Raw genomic sequence first — 13,731 nt, 5'->3', positions numbered from 1 at the left:
TAGCCTGATACGAGGGGCTGAATTATTATACTAATTGTTACAATCATAGTTGGCGGAATTGTCCGAATCGGCTTACTAGGAGGATTCTGCCAAGCAAACCGAAACATCGGATGTGAAGACCTCCATACTGGAGATTTTGGGGGTGGAAGAGCAGGAGGGTATGTTGAGGTATTTGGGAGTGCCGATCTCAGGGCAGCGTCTACGTAGCAGTGATTGCTCTTCCCTGGAGATCGGTATCAGGCACAGGTTGGAGGGGTGGCAGATACATTCACTTTCTATGATGGGCAGGATTATCTTGGTACGGTCAGTTCTCTCCTCGATCCCGATTTACCTATTATCTACCTCTTTTATACCGGTGGCGACAGTGAGGAATATTGAGCAGATCTTCAGAAACTTTATTTGGGGGAGGAACGGAGGCGGAAGGGGCATCCATCTCATGGCATGGGAGGTGGTATGTCAGCCGACGAGATTTGGTGGCTTGGGGTTGCAGTCCTTGGTGGCGAGACGGGAGGTCCTAGCGGCACGGCACGCCGCTAGAGTTGTGTTAGAGCCTGATAGCATGTGGGCCTCATTGATGAGGGCCAAGTATGGTGGTCTAGTGCCTGGGCCCGTACGGGGCGTCGCCACTCACCGATCTGGAGGGAGATTTGCGCTAGAGCAGGGTTGGTGCTTCCCGCGATTAGATGGGCTATTGGTGATGGGCGATCCATTGATGTGTTAGAGGATCGCTGGGTGACGGAGCAGCCTATGAGTAGACTACCGGTCATGGTGGATACGTCGAGGTTAGTCGGTCTCAGGGTCAGAGATTTGATGGAGCCCGGAGGGGGGCGTTGGAGGGTTGAGTTGATTAGAGAGGCTTTTGGGGAGCAGTTGGCAGAGATGATCTTGGCTCTACCTATTCCTGCCCGGGAGGGGTCGGATAGACTAGTCTGGATGCCGACAGGGCGATCGCAGGTGCGAGCCAGGGATATTTCCATGTTGTTGAGCCGAGAGCCAGCCCGACAGATAGATGGAGGATGGATTTGGAGGATGCAGATTCACCCGCGTGTCGCGCTCTTCATATGGAAGGTGGCATGGGGTTGCCTACCGACCAGGAGCGTGTTAGCACGGCGTGGGGTGAGGATTACTCAGTGTTGTGAGGAGTGCACGGAGACTGTGGAGACGATTGATCATGTTATCCTGCAGTGCCCCAGAGCTAGGGGAATCTGGAGCCGATCACCATCTTTGCTGCCCTACTCAGTCGAGTCGACACAGGATTGGATTCATTGGTTGAGAGTTTTCATGCGGAGGCCCAGTACTGTTGAGGCCGGGATCCAGTGGGCTTATTTGGCCCATTCTATCTGGTTGGACAGGAATGCTGGTATCTTTGAGGGCAGACGGTTACCCCCGAGGGTGGTGGTGGACAGAGCTATGCGGCTTGCCAGGGAGGCTACCACTACTATCGTTAGGTCTTCTTCTGAGATGGCCAGGGACACCTGAGGTACTCTTTCCGCTGTCACAGCGCCCAGGTTCGTCCTAGTTTCTTGGGTACCCCCACCCCTTGGTCATCTCAAAATGAATTTTGATGGTAGTATGTCGGTGGACGGGGTGTCTGGAGGAGTTGGTTTTATCATCAGAGACCACCTGGGTGGTCTGATAGCTGCTGGTGGCCGCTGTGCGCCGGGACTCACCGCTGTCGGTGCGGAGCTGCAGGCAGCCTGGGAGGGGATATCCTATGCGAGGCGGGTACTTCGTGCTGAGCATATATGCCTTGAGGAGGACTCCTCTGTGGTGATAGAGTGGATTCGGGGAGTGGACAGATATGGTGATGGGCACCCTCTCATTAGTGAGATTCGGAGATTGGCGCAGGAGTCGAGTGATTTCCGGGCGTTACATGTTTTCCGGGAGGCAAACAGTGCAGCAGACTGGGTTGCCTCTTTTGTTGCCCGGCATTCTGGAGAGGTCACATGGACATCTATAGGAGATATTCCTCCTACCCTGTATGCTTTACTTTCTTTTGATATGGCTGGATGTACTCAAGTTAGAGCTATATGAAATGCCGCTTTTATCAAAAAAAAAAAGGGGGAGAAGAAGAAAAAAAGCGGAAAAGAGATAGAAAAAGTGTTGCCCAGATAGACAACCCAAGAGGGGGGGGGTGAATTGGGTTTTAAAATAATTTGAATAATTAAAACGATGTGGTTGACTAATTAAAAACTATTGCAAGTTATTTAATTAATGCTAAGTGCTGTGAGTGATGTGAGGGGAAGAAGAAGAGAGACAATCCAACACAAACACAAGGTTTTATACTGGTTCGGAGCTAACCCTTGCTCCTACGTCCACTCCCCAAGTCTCACTTGGGAATTCACTATAACCCCCTTGGATTACAGCCGGTTGTTTTCCAAGCTCACAACCAAACTTGTTGTTTTACGAGCTCACAACGAACTCGGTCGGTTTTCCCAGGCTCACCGACTAGAACTGCCCCGATTGTTTTCCCGGGATCACAATCAAACCCTTACACACGTTGGTTTTAACTCGGCTCACCAACCAACCTCAATCCCCTTGATTCAATCCCCGATTGAACCAAGTAAATACAAGTTGTAGAAAGAAAACAGAAAATGAGCTTCTCAAAAAGCAGATGAAAACAATATGAACAATAAATGAAGTTAAGAAGCCTCAAACGCTTTTAGATTGGAGATGAGGAATGGCTTCTTAAACTTCTGGTCTCCTCTTGAAAGAGTAGTCGACTTGAATGCAAGAGAAGGAGGCTTTAATTGCTGGGAAGATGTAGTTGGAAGCAGTAAATGCAGATCTTCCTCTTTTTCGTTGAAGAGCACGTTGCAGAGCTTGAATGCTTGATTAGTTGGAGTGGAATGGTTGTTCTCTGCCTTGCTACAGTCCTCTGTGGCTATTTAAGCCAACCCCCACGGAAACTAGCCGTTAGAGTGCTTTTTCTGCCCGTTCTGAATACTCTGCGCAGCCTGACAATATGACCGTTGGTGGGTTGGAGTCGACTCGCGCGATCAGGAGTCGACTCGGCTGTAGCGGGAGTCGACTCAAGCTTTTCCGGAGTCGACTCGGCAACTGTTCCAAATTTGAATTAAAGTTGCCTTCACGACTGGGAGTCGACTCGTCTTGACCTGGAGTCGACTCGTCAACTTCTGGAGCTGACTTGGCAATTTTGGAGTCGGCTCATCCACTGAAGTCCGTGGATCCAATTTTGAATTTTGTCCACTCGAGTCGACTCGACTGTCCTGGGAGTCGACTCGAATCTCAGTTTCCGAAAGATGGTCTTCTGCCTTTTGACGTGAAGCTGTCTTGGAGTCGACTCGAGCTGTCTGGGAGTCGACTCGAATCTCAGAGGCAGAAACTTGGTTTTCTGTCTGTCTTGGGGTCGCGGTGTCTTGAAGTCGACTCGCGTATTGCGGGAGTCGACTCGAATCTCAGAGTCCATAAAATGCTCTCTGACTTTTTCTTTGTGTACCGCTAAGAGTCAACTCTTGCTTTCTCTGGAGTCGACTTGCCACCTATCGGAGTCGACTCGCGTTCCACTGGAGTCGACTCGAATCTCAGACCCGAAAACTGTTCTCTGACTTTTCTGCCTGTGACTGCTTGGAGTCGACTCTTACTTCCTTGGAGTCGACTCGGTGAACATCGGAGTCGACTCGCGCACTTCGGGAGTCGACTCGCTGACAGGTTCTGAGTTGAAGCTTCCTGTCCTTCTGTCTGTTCTCAGTCGGAGTCGACTCGTACTTATCTGGAGTCGACTCGAGCTCGTGCCAGTGAACTTGATACGCTTGGAGTCGACTCGTGATACTCGGGAGTCGACTCGAGTCTCAGACATTGGTTCAAACAGACTCCTTAACTTATCCAAAAATTATGAACCAAGCCTTGGGACACTTAGACAGGATTTTCACTGAAACACTCAATTGAATTCATTAGTAATCAAAAGATATACTCAAATGCTTTGAGCTCATCAAAATCAAATGGGGTTTTAATCAATCACTCCACAATCTCCCCCTTTTTGATGATGACAAAACTTTGAGTATATGTAAAATGAATTGCTCAATAAATAATGAAATAAAATCCATAAATGAATTCAAATGTCTGGATTCAATTTATCCAAGCTTGAAAGGAGTGAAACAATAAATTTCGGAGTTAAAGCTCCCCCTTTCATTTGGAATTATATAAGCCTTCATATTATGCAATCAATTGTTTGGCTTATATGTCATTAATGATTTAGTTTGATTAAAATTCAGATTCTCCCCCTCAACATATGCATTCAACTATGTTTTGATTCTCTGAATTTCCTTTTAATGCTTTGAAGTTTTTGAACTGAATTTTTTGTATTTAGAGGGAAAATCTATCAATTTGTTCTTGTGTAGGATTCAGCTAATCTCCGAATATCCTTTGAATAGATTCTGGAGATTACTCCATTAGGAGCCCCAAAAGAGAGATAATGAGCCTCGAGGTACCGAATCCACTTAGAACAAATTTGTGTGTTTTTAAGAGTTTTATGTTTTTATTGATTTCCATTGATTTCTTTTACATATTTCGCCCCTTTTACATACTTTATACATATTTCTCCCTTTTTTTTTACATATTTTATTTCTCCCCCTTTTTGTCATCATATCAAAAAGGAGGTAATCACACACAATCAATGGCACAACCAATCATCAAATGGCACATAATTGAAGATAAAATGTCTACTCATTGTATTGATATGAATGTGAATACATGTGAGAATACAATAAGTAAAGTAAAACAAGACAAAACACAAAAACATCTATGGCCTCCTCGAGGATGAGGCACCTCCTCTCGAGGATGTGGGTCCTCCTCTCGTGGATGTGGCTCTCCTCTCAATCGGCTCTGCTCCATGAGGAGGGTGACTGCATCTGTAACATGGCCAAGCTGCGTGATAATAGACGTAGTGGCTCTGCTATGTGTAGTGGAGAGCTCAGTCACCGACGTCTGAAGCCCAGTCACCGATGTCTGAAGTGCGTCCAGCTTGTCGATGAGTACATTCGACAAGCGCTCGGCCCCCTCGGTGGTGGTTTGCATGTCACGACCTATGTCCTCTCGCATCTGTCGAGTGGTGCTCGTGACCTCACTCATGCTGTGGAACTGGGCCTGGACCAAACTCCGGACATTGTAGATCTCTTCCCGTACATGAGCCGTCATGTCAGTCACGGCTGTCAAGGAAGGGACCAACTGAGAAGATACGGGTGCAGGAGTGGGAGCAGGCACCGCACCTCGGAGCTCCCGAAGCAGCTCATCCCTCACATCTCTGACTATCTCCTGTCGCAGCTCCCGGAGCTGCTCAGGATCAATCCGGACCTCCATGGATGGTGGAGCCGAGGAGGAAGGTCCGGCGGAGGTGGTAGGAGCAGGAGGAGTGGATGGAAGGTCTGGATGGTCTGGAAGGTCTGGGTAGTCTGAATCGGGCTCAGGACTGGGTGAAGGTCTGGTGGTCTGAGCGGTGAGGGTAGACTTCCTAACCCATACCCCCTCTCTCTTCCGAAACCCCATCCTGTGTAGGATCCCCGCACGCGTGCGATCAGTCCATCGCAAAGCGCGAAAGGGCTCCCCCTCAGGAATGGGAACCTCGTACTCCCTAAAAAGAAGGGTGAAAATCATGCCGTATGGGAGGGTGAGCCTAGGTCTATCTAGGGGCTCACACATATACCTATAGATGAGCTTAGGGAAGTTGATTGGGGTGTCCTGAAGGATATAGAACATAAGAGCTAGGTCTCTCTCATTTACAAAATCAAATCTCCCTGTCTTAGGGAAGATGGATCTAGACAAAATACTCAAGAGGATCCGCACCTCAATCGGTAGTGAGCTCGCGGATACCTCGTCTAGAGGTGACTGGGGTGGATGTCCTAGAACGGCCGTAAGGGCCTCAACCCTATCCTCAGGGTGTGCGGGAGCCACCCCTGCTAATGGAAGGTGGAGGATGTGGGCAATAAGATCCTCCGTGACACGCAAAGGGACACCGGCTACTGTGCCCTCGATACCTCCATCTCCCCGATGGACGGTACCATAGAACTCTCTAATAAGGCCCGGGTATGTGGGGAGGTCCAGTGTAAGGAAGTACTCTAGGCCCTGGGCCCTAAGTCTATCACCTATGGTGAACCCTTCCCGGGAGAGGAAGTCGAAATCGACATACCTCCCGGTGGAGACGACCTTCCCGGCCAATGGCCTCGCGGGAACCGCCCTAGGCGGGGAACGAGCCGGAGGTGGTTGCCTCGCGGGATCGTGCCGCGCCTTGGAGCGCCGCTTGGGACCGGCCTCGGGTCGGGACCTCTTCCTAACTACGGTCTTACGCGGCATTTTGACCTAAACTGAGAGGAAAAACCTAGAGGACGGTGAAGGACCGACGGAAAAGACTCGGAACCGACCGGGCATGACCTAGGAAGGGAGGAGAACTCAATATCCGGCGAAGAATCGACGGGAAAATGGCTTGCAGACGATCGGGGACGACCTAGGAGTCGGCTCTAGGGCTTTTTGAACAGTGGCGGCTTGAAAGAAAAGTGTTTTCGAAACGACAAATCTAGGGTTAAAAAGTCGGATCCCGACTGCGAGTCGACTCCACTGAGTCGCGAGTCGACTCGACCTCGAGTCGACTCCAGAATATGCGCGAGTCGACTCTCCTTATGCGCCTGTGGACCTCGAGTTGACTCCCGACAGTATGCGAGTCGACTCCCCCTCTGCTGCCATCTTTGCGAGTCGACTCCCGCCAATGCGCGAGTCGACTCCCCCTTAGGAGCCGGCTCTGAAACTTACTCGAGTCGTCTCTAACTTTGGCACGCACCTAAAACTCATGCTATAATCGTGCCGAATGACGGAAAATCACTTAATTAAGATCTGATTTGATGATCATTGGAAAGAAACTCTATTTTTAACCACATTGTAATCATCAAAATCAATGTATCTAGTGGAACCACTAGGATGGATCAATCACTCCTAATCCCCTCCTAAGCACACTAAACCTCTCTTCACTTAGGGGTTTTGTAAAAATATCTGCTAATTGATTATCAGTACAAACAAATTAGAGTGTCACATCACCATTCAATACATGATCTCTTATGAAGTGATGTCTTATCTCAATGTGTTTAGTTCTTGAATGTTGAATTGGATTTTTAGTTAGGTTTATGGCACTTGTATTATCACAATTAATGGGAATTTTATCTTGTTTAATGCCATAATCTTCTAATTGTTGTTTAATCCATAAGATTTGAGCACAACAACTCCCGGCTGCAACATATTCAGCTTCTGCAGTGGATAATGCAACCGAGTTTTGTTTCTTGCTAAACCATGAGATAAGGTTTTCTCCTAGAAATTGACACGACCCGCTGGTACTTTTTCTTCAAGCTTATATCCAGCGAAGTCTGAATCTGTGTACCCTATTAAGTTTAGGCTAGATTCTTTAGAGTACCATAGCCCTATGTTCTTAGTTCCTATTAAGTATTTAAAAATTCTCTTAACTGCAACTATATGTGATTCTTTAGAATTAGCCTGATATCTAGCACACATGCACACACTAAACATAATATCAGGTCTACTTGCAGTAAGATACAGTAAAGATCCTATCATACCTCTATAAAGTTTTTGATCTATAGATTTACCTGATTCATCTTGGTCTAACTTGCATGATGAGCTCATGGGGGTGCTGATTGACTTGTTTCCCTCCATGTCAAACTTCTTGAGTATCTCCTTGATATATTTGGCTTGATTGATGAAGATGCCTCCTTCAGACTGTTTGATTTGAAGCCCGAGAAAGTAGTTCAGCTCTCCCATCATGCTCATCTCAAACTCACTCTGCATCAAATCAGCAAATTCCTCGCAGAAGCGATTGTTAGTAGCACCGAAAATGATATCATCAACATAAATCTGTACTAATAACATATCCTTATTTTGCTTTTTCAGAAATAGTGTTGTATCTACATTTCCCCTAGAGAATTCATGTTCTAATAGGAATTTGCTAAGCCTCTCATACCATGCTCTAGGTGCTTGTTTTAAACCATAAAGTGCTTTATTTAGCTTATATACATGATTGGGGTATTGATGATTTTCAAAACCAGGAGGTTGTTCTACATATACCTCCTCATTAATATACCCATTTAAAAATGCACTTTTTACATCCATTTGAAATAGTTTGAAGTCCTTAGAGCATGCATATGCTAATAGTAGTCTAATCGCCTCAAGTCTAGCTACGGGGGCAAAGGTTTCATCAAAATCTATACCTTCTTCTTGATTATACCCCTTTGCTACTAGTCTAGCCTTATTCCTTATAACAATTCCATTTTCATCAAGTTTATTTTTATAAATCCATTTAGTACCAATAATTGGATATTCAGAAGGTCTCTCTACTAGATTCCATACTTTGTTTCTAGTAAATTGGTTTAGTTCTTCTTGCATTGCATTTATCCAATTTACATCATTTTCGGCTTCTTCTATATGTTTGGGCTCAAAGTGTGAAACAAAAGCTAGATGGTTATTCAAATTCCTAAGGGATGCTCTAGTCCTAACGGGTTGAGATGGATCATCTAGAATTAGTTCCTTAGGATGCCCATGAGCATACCTCCAAGCTTTAGTTAGCCCATGATCCATAATAGCCTCTTGGCTTGATGATTCTCCTTCAATCAACTTTTGATTATCATCTTGTAATCCCATCTCATCTATCTTTTCTTCAAGTATTTCCATATCATCATCAAAATTAACCTTCTTACTAGACGAGATATCACTAGAGTCATCAAAAACAACATGTATAGATTCTTCTATAACTAAGGTTCTTTTATTAAAGACTCTATAGGCTTTACTAGTTGTAGAATAACTAAGAATATTCCTTCATCAGATTTAGGGTCAAATTTCCCTAGATTATCTTTCCCATTATTATGCACAAAACACCTACATCCAAACACATGAAAATAATTAACCTTTGGTTTTCTGTTTTTCCACAGTTCATAAGGTGTTTTCTTTATAATGGGTCTCAATAGAACTCTATTTAGTATGTGACAAGAGGTATTAATGGCTTCTCCCCAAAAGTACTTAGGGAGGTTACTTTCACATAACATAGTTCTAGCCATTTTCTCTAGTGTTCTATTCTTCCTTTCCACCACTCCATTTTGTTGTGGTGTCCTAGGTGCTGAGAAATTATGGGTTATCCCCTTCTTACTACAAAATTCATTAAATGACTGATTTTCGAATTCGGTACCATGGTCACTTCTAATGGCTATGACTGAAGACTCTCTAGCATTTGTTACTTCCTTATGGAACTTCTTAAACATAAAAAATGCTTGATCCTTATGCACTAGGAACATGACCCATGTGTACCTAGAGTAATCATCTACTATAACTAGACCATATTTATTTCCACCTAGGCTTGTTGTTCTAGTTGGACCAAATAGGTCCATGTGTAATAATTCTAGAGGCCTAGAGGTAGAGACACATTTTATGGATTTAAAAGAGTTCCTAGATTGTTTGCCAAATTGACATGCTTCACATATTTTGTTCTTTTCAAATTTTAATTTTGGCAAACCTATCACGGAGTCTCTTTTAACTAGTTTAGTTATTGTGTCCATGCTTGCATGACCTAACTTACGGTGCCATAACCAACTAGCATCATTATCTTTAGTTTCATTTACAACTAAACATTGGTTATGTTTTGCAAGATCTTCTAGGTCTACAACATATACATTTCCACGTCTAATCCCTTTAAAAACTAAACTATTATCATTAGGGTTTGTTATAATGCATAGTGATGGCTTAAACATAACATCATACCCTTTATCACATAATTGACTAATGCTTAATAAGTTATGCTTAAGACCATCAACATATCTAACATTATCAATAAAAGTAGAAGGGGTGATTTGAACTTTACCAATACCAATGATGTGACCTTGGTTGTTGTCTCCAAAAGTCACAGCACCTCCCTTCTTAGCTTCAAGGGTGAAAAATTGATCTTTGTCACCCGTCATGTGCCTTGAGCAGCCACTATCCAAGTACCAACAGTTTTTGTTGACCTTGGCTGCAAGACACTCCTACACAAGCAAATCATGTCATCTTAGGTACCAAGTTTTCTTGGGTCGTTCATGGTTAGTCAAGTTGGTTCCTTTTGGAACCCATACTCTTTTAATTTTTCTTTTTGTTTTATTTTTTCTAAAATTACACACATTCGCTTTATGACCTATAGTACCACAGCAAAAGCAAGTTATTTTCTTAGTTTTAGTTTCCCCAGCTTTAACAAAGAAGTTACTAAAAAGTTTTTGTTTATTTCTTGGTTTATACCCTAAACCCGCTTTATTAAATACGGCTCGTTGACTATTAAGTATCATGTTTAATTTTTCAGAACTATATATAAATTTTTCAACTAAGGGTTTGTATTTGTTAAGTTCTTTAGTTAGAGTTTGATTTTCTGCTTTTAGGTCATTAAGTTCTTTTGTGAGATCCTTATTTAAGATTTGTTTATGATTTTTAAGTTCTGAAAGTTCCTTAGTTAGTTTTTCATTATCTTTAGTTAAGGTACTAGTCTTTTGAGTTAAAAGTTGGTTGCTTGTCTTAAGTTCTATATTTTCTTTGATGATTAAATCCTTATCCTTAACTAATTTATCGTATTTATGTAGGTATGATTGATTAGCTATTTTTAGTTCTTTATTCTTAAGATTTATGGCCTTATATTCTACCATTAATTCATTAAATGCATCATAAAGTTCATCAAAAGAAAAATCAGGATGCGTATCGGAAGTTACCTCGTTTTCATTGGCCATGAAGCAGAAATTGGCCTTCTCTTCTTGTTCATCATCTGATGAGGAGGATGATGAGTCGGAGTCGGATAGTGTTGTGACAAGAGCCTTCTTCTTCTTGTACTTACTCCTCTTCTTCAGTAAGGGGCACTCAGCTCTTATGTGACCCGGCTTCTTGCACTCGTAACACCCAATCCCCTCATTTTCCCTTTTCTTACCTTTGTCCTTGCGGTAGGAATTTGAGGGGCCTCTCCTTTGATGATAGGACTTCTTGTGGTTGATGAATTTCTTGAACTTGCGCACAAGAAGAGCCTCACCATCATCTTCCTCATTCTCTTCTTCGTCACTGCTGCTACTGCAAGACAAGTCCTTGTTAGATGAAGTAGACTTAAGAGCTATTACCTTTTTCTTGTGGGAGGACTCCTCTTCGCTGTGTTGCTTCATGGTTAGCTCGTGAGTCATTAGGGATCCAAGGAGCTCTTCAAGTGGAAGCTTGTTCAAGTCTTTAGCTTCTTGGATTGCCGTCACCTTGGCTTCCCATGACCTTGGTAGGCAGCGAAGTATTTTCCTGACAAGATCACTGTTAGTATAGCTCTTGCCAAGGCTTTTTAGGCCATTGACAATGTCAGTAAACCTAGTGAACATGCTAGTGATTGTCTCATTAGAATCCATTTTAAATAGTTCATACTTATGAACCAATATATTAATTTTGGATTCTTTAACTTGATTCGTGCCCTCATGGGTCACTTCAAGTCTATCCCAAATCTCTTTTGCAGAGTTGCAAGTAGAGACCCTATTGAATTCATTTCTATCCAAGGCACAATAAAACACATTCATAGCTTTAGAGTTTAGTTGTGCCTTCCTCATGTCATGTTCATCCCAATCCTTTTCTAGTTTGGGTACCTTGATACCCTCTACATATATGGATGGGATGTATGGGCCATTTACTACAATGGTCCACATCTCATAGTCTTGGGCTTGGATGAATATTCTCATCCTAGCCTTCCAGTATTAGTAGTCGGATCCATTAAAGAAAGGGGGTCTTTGGGTGGACTGACCCTCAATGTGGGAAGATCCAAATGGGGTTGTCATTTTGATCTTTTAACTCTTGGGTGGAAGAGTTTAGGCTCTGATACCACTTGTTGCCTAGATAGACAACCCAAGAGGGGGGGGGGTGAATTGGGTTTTAAAATAATTTGAATAATTAAAACGATGTGGTTGACTAATTAAAAACTATTGCAAGTTATTTAATTAATGCTAAGTGCTGTGAGTGATGTGAGGGAAAGAAGAAGAGAGACAATCCAACACAAACACAAGGTTTTATAGTGGTTCGGAGCTAACCCTTGCTCCTACGTCCACTCCCCAAGTCTCACTTGGGAATTCACTATAACCCCCTTGGATTACAGCCGGTTGTTTTCCAAGCTCACAACCAAACTTGTTGTTTTACGAGCTCACAACGAACTCGGTCGGTTTTCCCAGGCTCACCGACTAGAACCGCCCCGATTGTTTTTTCGGGATCACAATCAAACCCTTACACACGTTGGTTTTAACTCGGCTCACCAACCAACCTCAATCCCCTTGATTCAATCCCCGATTGAACCAAGTAAATACAAGTTGTAGAAAGAAAACAGAAAATGAGCTTCTCAAAAAGCAGATGAAAACAATATGAACAATAAATGAAGTTAAGAAGCCTCAAACGCTTTTAGATTGGAGATGAGGAATGGCTTCTTAAACTTCTGGTCTCCTCTTGAAAGAGTAGTCGACTTGAATGCAGGAGAAGGAGTTTTTAATTGCTGGGAAGATGTAGTTGGAAGCAGTAAATGCAGATCTTCCTCTTTTTCGTTGAAAAGCACATTGCAGAGCTTGAATGCTTGATTAGTTGGAGTGGAATGGTTGTTCTCTGCCTTGCTACAGTCCTCTGTGGCTATTTAAGCTAACCCCCACGGAAACTAGCCGTTAGAGTGCTTTTTCTGCCCGTTCTGAACACTCTGCGCAGCCTGACAATATGACCGTTGGTGGGTTGGAGTCGACTCGCGCGATCAGGAGTCGACTCGGCTGTAGCGGAAGTCGACTCAAGCTTTTCCGGAGTCGACTCGGCAACTGTTCCAAATTTGAATTAAAGTTGCCTTCACGACTGGGAGTCGACTCGTCTTGACCTGGAGTCGACTCGTCAACTTCTGGAGCTGACTTGGCAATTTTGGAGTCGGCTCATCCACTGAAGTCCGTGGATCCAATTTTGAATTTTGTCCACTCGAGTCGACTCGACTGTCCTGGGAGTCGACTCGAATCTCAGTTTCCGAAAGATGGTCTTCTGCCTTTTGACGTGAAGCTGTCTTGGAGTCGACTCGAGCTGTCTGGGAGTCGACTCGAATCTCAGAGGCAGTAACTTGGTTTTCTGTCTGTCTTGGGGTCGCGGTGTCTTGGAGTCGACTCGCGTATTGCGGGAGTCGACTCGAATCTCAGAGTCCATAAAATGCTCTCTGACTTTTTCTTTGTGTACCGCTGAGAGTCGACTCTTGCTTTCTCTGGAGTCGACTTGCCACCTATCGGAGTCGACTCGCGTTCCACTGGAGTCGACTCGAATCTCAGACCCGAAAACTGTTCTCTGACTTTTCTGCCTGTGACTGCTTGGAGTCGACTCTTACTTCCTTGGAGTCGACTCGGTGAACATCGGAGTCGACTCGCGCACTTCGGGAGTCGACTCGCTGACAGGTTCTGAGTTGAAGCTTTCTGTCCTTCTGTCTGTTCTCAGTCGGAGTCGAGTCATACTTATCTGGAGTCGACTCGAGCTCGTGCCAGTGAACTTGATACGCTTGGAGTCGACTCGTGATACTCGGGAGTCGACTCGAGTCTCAGACATTGATTCAAACAGACTCCTTAACTTATCCAAAAATTATGAATCAAGTCTTGGGACACTTAGACAGGATTTTCACTGAAACACTCAATTGAATTCATTAGTAATCAAAAGATATACTCAAATGCTTTGAGCTCATCAAAATCAAATGGG

Source organism: Phoenix dactylifera, chromosome 13 (assembly GCF_051530095.1).
Source record: "Phoenix dactylifera cultivar Ajwa chromosome 13, Ajwa_hap1_PhDact_Kaust_v1.1, whole genome shotgun sequence".
Classification (NCBI taxonomy): domain Eukaryota; kingdom Viridiplantae; phylum Streptophyta; class Magnoliopsida; order Arecales; family Arecaceae; genus Phoenix; species Phoenix dactylifera.
The sequence above is the reverse complement of the archived record's forward strand: the minus strand, read 5'-3'. Positions refer to the sequence as shown.